Below are 8056 nucleotides of genomic sequence, written 5' to 3' on the forward strand. Positions count from 1 at the left end.
TGGCTGATCTTTTTGAATTGTCATTGACTATGAATAAATATTGATCTTTTAATTAATAGTTGTTGCTTTGTCCTTTTTATGTAAGCTATTTTCTTATAATTACATTGTAGGTGCCGATGTGACTAAAGATGAAATCTTAGTGATGATAGATTTGATATAGATGATCGTGCGGACGGAACGCATGTCCAAACTAAAGGACGGATTTTTAAAAAAGATTAATTTAAAAGGTCCACAAAATAATTCAAAGATGTTTTCTCTACGTCTGAACATCTAATCTAATAATCTAATCTTCCTTTTTTTATTTTGCACAAAATAAATTATACAATTAACTCTGAAAAGTAATAATAAGCTTCAGTACAAGGTAAAATACAACCCTATATTTAATCATTAGCCCAACTATTAATTAATTTTAATCTTACCATAATACTAACTCTAAACTTAAATTTAAGCCAAAGTCTAAGCCCGACCTGGAAGTTTCACTGATACCTACGTCGGAATGCTGAATTTTATTTAATTACATTACTAATGGAACAAAAAGAGTTCTCGCCAAAGCTAACGGATCTATTTTTCAATTGTGTCATCAGATGATTAGAGCATGGAATGGGTTTCCTGAATCAGACAGGATAACCGATGACGTAGAAGAGTTTAGGTCTCTAATTAACATGCATGACTAGATCTACACATGCCTAGGACGTGGTTATATTCTCTTTTTGAAGTGACGTCTGTAGTTTATAAGGAGACGTTTTGTCTGCATTACCCAGGAAAAAAAATCATAGCAAGAACATATAGAAGACGTGCCTTTGATCTGTTCTAACGCTGAACTATTTATTATCTACTTTTATCTTTTAAAACTAGAATGCAATAAACGACTTAGTGTTCCTCACTCGACTGTGACCGAGACCAATCATTATAGTAGGACTGAACGGTAGCGTCACAACCTGTGGGTAGTTTAGACCAATAGCCCGTCGCCAAGTCACAGGTCTGTTCGACATTGCAACGAGCTATTGGTCTAAGCTGCCCACAGGTTGTGACGTTTAACGTCAGTGTTGAGGCCTTCTATAACAAATGGTCTCGCTGAGATGCAGGTCAAAAACAAAAAAGATGACTAGCCCGTGCAGTAAAAGATCAATTTAAATTGTTTATTCTCTTTACCACAATCTGAGCTAAAATATTCTTTTTTTTTTCAAGTAAAATGTTTCAAAGAGCAAAATTTGACAGACAGAACCATGTTGAAAATATTGGAACGTGGAACAGAACTTCCATCTCGACTGACTTGACCCGCACTTTTATTTATAACATCATCATGGTCTAGAGAACAGCTGACTTGACTAGCACTTTTATTTATAACATCATCATGGTCTAGAGAACAGCTGACTTGACCAGCACTTTTATTTATAACATCATCATGGTCTAGAGAACAGCTGACTTGACCGGCACTTTTATTTATAACATCATCATGGTCTAGAGAACAGCTGATTTGACCAGCACTTTTATTTATAACATCATCATGGTCTAGAGAACAGCTGACTTGACCGGCACTTTTATTTATAACATCATCATGGTCTAGAAACTTGATTCAATAAAGAAGGGCACGTTGTCACTAGAAGCCGTCTCTTCTTCTCTCCTCCATTATTCGTCTCTAACCTCTTTCCGTTCTTACTTTTGAATTACTGAGGAAATACCCAATTAAACCCAACTTCTAGTCTTTTACGCGCCTTACTATTGAGTCATTACATACTTCCTCCCCCCCCCCCCTTTATTAAAAAAAAATTAGTCAGTTAGGTAAGCACTTGACTTCCGAACCGAATCTTTGTGAATTGAATTTGAATTGAATATTGAATTTCGGGATTTTTAGGGCGCCCCTGAGTCCACCCAACTCTTATGGGTGCCTTTAGTTGGGGAAAGTAAAGGCGGTTATTCGTTGTGCTGGTCACATGAGACCCTGCTTCGTTGGCCAAAACAAAACCAAGAAACAAATGACCTTAACATCATTTGCCTTATAGATCGCAAGGACTGAAATGGAAACTTTACTTTCTACACAGACAGTGAGACCTACTTGCAACTTGGATATTTCGGCGGCTTCCGTTAAAATTAAGCATTAAAAAAAAAAAACCTAGAAACTGATTTGTCTTGGTTTGAAGTAAACTGAGCTTAGATGAATTTCTTTAGCTTACGAAGACAATTCGTTTGAGGAATTTTTTTTTTATTCTCGTATTTTTGTTGCAAGAACAATGACATTTTTGTTCAAATAAATGACCTGAAACAAATGTTGCAACACTATTTGAACAAGTAAAAATGATGGATTGAGTTAGGAAGAAATGGACGAACAAAATGGAGACATATAAATTTAGTTAATCAATAGTCCGGTCCTGGTTAGGACAACATGACCCTCTGAAAGAATTCTATTTACATTCTCCATCGAGACAACCCCTCCCCCCACCCCACACACACTCTCAGACCGGTGTCAGTAATACCGTCGTTTAGTGGTTATAAATAGCTTCATGTTGCTTCATAGCCTGACATTATGTGTCAGTAAATAGATCTAAGGTCGTGTTGAAATGTTGCATGAACAACTTTCATTGCACAGACTCTCAGCATTTCTCTTGCCTCAATCTCCTCTTATATGTCCTAATACAGGAGCTTATATCAACTCACTCTGTCTGTCTGGTAAAAAGTTTGAACACGTTATTTCTCCCACACCCCAATCTCGGATCAAGCTGAACTTTTGCACAATTATTTCTTTTACATGACAACACAAGAATCAATTTAAAAAATTAACCAATTAGTTTATTAAATATTGTTAAATAATTTCTGAGGCATTTTACGTCTCGCGAGATGATCTTTTCCCATTGCAACTTCTTATGTGACTAAAGAGGCCAATCCTTGATTCAAAGTTGCGGTCACGGGTTGGGCATCTGTAATGACCATCTGTAATGACCATCTGTAATGACCATCTGTAATGACCAGCTGCTGTTGCACTTCCCCCCCTTCTTACTACTACTGTTGTGTATGTCATCTGCAATCCAGGAGCCTTCCTTTCTCTTCGTCATGTTGCTCTATCTTGTGCCTCTTTTCCCAGCAGTTAGTGTCGATTGTGAAGAGCTTCATGTCGTGTTTGCAGACATCAGTATACCTTAAAAGTGGGCGACCAGCGGCTCTACTGCCTTCCGTTAGATCACCATACAGAATGTCTTGTGAAAGTTGAGTTAATTATTTTGTTTGGTATCTCAAGGGAAAGAAATTGTACTTGACTGAAGTGGTAGTATAAGCCACGAGTTAGAATTCAGGTCGTTTACGGTAAAATCCCCCCCAGCCCCATTTTCCCAACTGGTCCAGATAAGTGCTAGGATCATAACGTAGTGAGAAAGCTAAAAGCATAAAATTGCGCTAAACAAAAACTACTAGGTCGACCCACGGCGTAGCATACGCCGAATTTTGCAGGGTCGGCCTTAGGCCACTGCTACCTATGCAACCGCATTAGGCCTTGCACTTTCATAGGACCCGCGCTAAATCTAGGTGAATATTATTTAATCAAACCATTTTATAACTTATAACAGATTTCCCGCGGCCTCCTGATTTACCAGGAGCTCCTAGAAAATCTTTTGAAATTGCAAAAAATAAAAAGAAAGTTCTGAAAATCTCCGGAAATTATTAAAATCTTTTGAAAACTCATACTAATCTCCGGAAATATATAGACAAAATTGTTATTTTGGGGTGTCATTCAATATGGAAAACGCCAATCCTACGCGCGATAAAAATATTAACCAATACCCCTAATAGTGGAATCTGGTTAAAGAAGCTTTTCGCGCCTCAAAATAATGAAGAATTACTTGAGGTCAACAATTCTCGTAGATAGATTGAAACATTTGGTGATTGTTGCTATTGAGCGTGATCTATGTAGGGAATAGGAGCCTATCCCTGCTATTTAGTGAATACCGGTACCCCCCGCCGTAGTGGGAAGCGTGGTCTAGAGGCTAAGTACGCTTTAACATGGCTTGGCTACCTATGAAGGGTTCGACATAAGGGTTCGAAACCCGACTCGGGCAGAGTTGTGTTTACTGAGCGCCTATAGGCAGCACGGAAAACCTACTCCTAGATATCCCCCCCCCCCCAAATGGTCCACAAATGAGATTGGACCAAAGCTCTGAGCATGCTATAAGCATGAAAGTAGCGCTATATAAAAGCGATAATTAACAATATTTATTTTTCCCGCAAAAGTTACTGCAGAAATAAAAGAGTGATCTTTACATGACTTCTTGGTGTCCAGACTGCTGAGCCATATAGATTGGTAAAAATATTTCTTATCGCACTGATTTATTAGCGGCCCCAGAAAGGGGAAAAGACGCTATTAGTTTTGTGCGAAATGTCTGTCCGTCTGTCCCGTTTAGATCTCGTAAACTAGAAATGATATTGAAAATCCGACATCACAATATTTTAGACCATTCAAAGTTCTGATGCAACAGCTATTTTTTTTTCCTGAAAGCGAAAAATCTCATTTTTTAAATCAGTTATGCAAGCAGTTTTTTAAAGAGAAAAAGCTAATTAGTATGCATTATAAGTTAGACATAATTTAAAACGAATAATAATCTTATAAACTTCATTTTCTTGAACATTTTATGTATGTGCCGATTTTGAGAATTCAAATAAAAGATGTAAGCCTTATCAAAACAATTACATTATGTAAAGACCATCTTAGCTTCCGAACCGAGGATCCCGGGTTCGAATCCTGATGAAGACTGGGATTTTCAACTTCGGTATCCTTGGGCGCCCCTGACTCTACCCAGCTCTAATGGGTACCTGACATTAGTTGGGGAAAAGTAAAGGCGGTTGGTCGTTGTGCTGGCTACATGGCACCCTCGTTAACCGTAGGCCACAAAAACAGATGAACTTTACATCATCTGCCCTATAGACCTCAAGGTCTGAAAGGGGAACTAATTAGGTCAGGTTCACATCTATCTTTGCATTCACTTGCACCTGTCCTTTGATCTGCAGCACCATTGGGGCACTACACAAGATCTGTCAACCTTCTTTCTCCATTCTTATCTCTCATTTGTCGTTGATATAATTTCATTTGGATGTTCTTTCTGAAAATATTGAAGCCTGCCTGGGTGGACCACTTCGGGGGCCGATTTTAAGTTTGTGTTTCCACACAAACTGTCTTTGTAACCTTGTTATTGTTAGTCTAGATCTATTACAAATTTAATTATTTAACTGATCCAAACTAATTGATACAATAACACTTCGTATAAGCTTTGTTGTTTTTAAGTATTTTTGTTTTTCATGTTTTTATTTGTTTCAATGTCAAGGAGAGAAGTACAACTTTTTAAATTACAGACGTGCCATTTTTATTTTTCTACAACGTAGAACAAGTGTGAATTTCTTTTGTACTATGATTATCAGATGACGTCTGTGTGGTCACTCAAGATGATGGTCAGTACGAACAATTAGAAAGACTTTTTTTTTTACATCAGATAGCACAAGCACACACATACAAGCTTCTCTAATGGTTTCTGCAAACTTGTTGGTAAGGAAACTGGTTGATCTCACAGCCCTTTTAAAATAGTTGCTACAAATGTTCTTTATCTACACTACCAGCTCAAGCTGAACATTTGCCAGGTAAAACTTAGGTCTGAGGCTTTCACGTGTCATGACAGATTTTGTTTGTGAAATCCATAATTCTCTATATGTCAACACTTTTCATTTTAACGGGTAAATGTTGGCACTCTATACAAATGGTTGGCTAAAGCAAAATTAAAATTCCTTCGTCAAAACAATAACTTAAAATTTTTATCGGTTATGTTTGCCTTCTTTAAAATGCGCGTAGAACAATTGTGGTTCATCTCTTGAAGCCCCTTTTCGTGTGACTGTAGAGCCAATTTCTGGAGAAACATTCCCGTCCACACACAATCGACAGGCTACAACAGACATTTGCTTTGGTGGTAGGGGAACCAGCCAATTTTCGTTTGGCTCGTTTTGCTTGTAAAGACTTGGTCATTGCTTTTTTTTATTATCATTGAAGGAATTATGCTCTGAAACTTTTTAAAAGTCTGGCAAGGGAGATTTCAATTTCAAAAGAGTTCTAACATTGAGATATTCTAGTCTTCTGCGGAGTTCTCATTAAAACGGCTAGTCTAGTAAATGACAATACGGACCAAGGACCAACCACTTCACTTGTATCTACCACATTGTCTTCTGTCATTTTCTTTGGCTTTTGTCCGCTAATAAAAAAATAAAAAAGTCTCGAGTATCGATTACTTTTACGACCTGGCTTGTATACATTGTTACTATGGTGATCTTACAAAAAAGTATTGATCCTTTCAAAATTATTGTACACTTGCACAGGTCAGAGAGTTCACACATGTTTTCTTTCAAAACTGTATTTGACATGCCTGGGCAGTTTGTCACGCTCACGGTTTTACATAACTCAATGGTTCTCAATGTTATAATTTTAGTGGGGCCAAAATGGACATTGTCTTTATTTCCATTCCCTTGTCTACGCCACGGTTCTGGTCTTGTAAACGTTATTTAGTGTTTGATCAGTTCACCATTACGAGAGTATGTTTTCAAAGAGGATCACCAAGGCCGGTCTTAGGCCACTGCAACCTATGCGGCCGCAGTGGGCCCCGCACTTTCATAGGCCCCGCGCGATGCGAATTCTAAATGATTATTATTAAATTAAACCATTTTAACTTATTATTAAAGGGTTCCTGGAATTGTCCTGAAATTATAAAATATAAGAAAAAGTCATGAAAATCTCCTGAAATTATTAAAATCTTCTGAAAACTGATGCAAATCTACTTAAAACAGACAAAATTGTCATTTCGGGGTGTCGCCAATTCTACTCGCGATTAAAAAAAACGGTATTGTAAGCTTTCATTTAATAAAAATGTAATAGTAAGCCGAATTTTATCCAAAACAAGAATTTCAAATACTTAATTTACTTTAATAGTCACTGGCATACAAATATAGGTCTAAATCTATCTCGATCTCTTAAAAAAAAAACATCAAAAGCGATATTTTGCTAGTCGATAGTAAATCTAAAAGGCAGATCTGAATGTTTATCGTGTTTTTGTTGGAAAACTACTGTAGATGGCTCGTAAAGTTAATTTGACAGTGATTTTGTACTTAGTAAAGTATAAATAAAATGCAAAGACGAATTTATTTTCTAATACAAAGTCTTAATTTTCACTTATTATCCTTATCACAACCCAAATTAGGCCCGCGCAATCAGTTTTGCATAGGGCCCCGCAATCTGTAAAACCGGCCTTGAGGATCACTTCACATAAGTGTGCGGTACTACTGATGTGTTCACTTAGTACAACTTAGTGCTGAGACATGTTTGTGTGAAACATAGGCAGAACGAGGAGATAGCTCAGAGAAGAAATAGAACTGTTTAGTGAAGTGGTGTCAAAACTACGACCCGCGGGCCAGATCCGCCCGTCAAAACGTCTGCCCACATTGCAAAATGAAGTCTCAGGAAAACTGTTCAATTGGATTCGATATTTTTTTTCCATGCGCGACACTTGTGTCAGAAATGTATATAGCCCATTGGTAAAAAAAAAAAAAAAAAAGTTGGACATCACTGATAAAGAAAAAGTTTTTTGTTTGACAAATTTCGGACGTTCTTTCAGATTATTACATCCTAGCCCAAATTAGTTACAGCGGGGAATTGCGGCGTTTAGGGTTCGAAGCCGGGGCCATCTAGACAGCCCACTTGTTTAAGCAGCTCATTATATTTTCATTGTGTAAATAAACATCTCCACTGTGATTCCTTGCAGCCGTGTCTAAATGTACAACAATATCATATGGAGTGTTCAGATTTACTTAATATCATGTACACATCAAGATCGTTTTATTGTTTCATTACATTTCAAAGTTAGACTTTTGTTTCTGTTTTATTTCAATGATATTTTCTATTCTTACAATTCATATTTTTAGCTTGCAAGCTCTTTAACGATATTGCTAGAATTTAGAAAGTTTATGTAGAATTCAAGGGAAAAAAATACTACCTTATTGGTCCCACCGTGAAAACTCTGGTTTGACCATTAAAATTTTT

Source organism: Biomphalaria glabrata, chromosome 2, assembly GCF_947242115.1.
Source record: "Biomphalaria glabrata chromosome 2, xgBioGlab47.1, whole genome shotgun sequence".
Lineage (NCBI taxonomy): Eukaryota > Metazoa > Mollusca > Gastropoda > Planorbidae > Biomphalaria > Biomphalaria glabrata.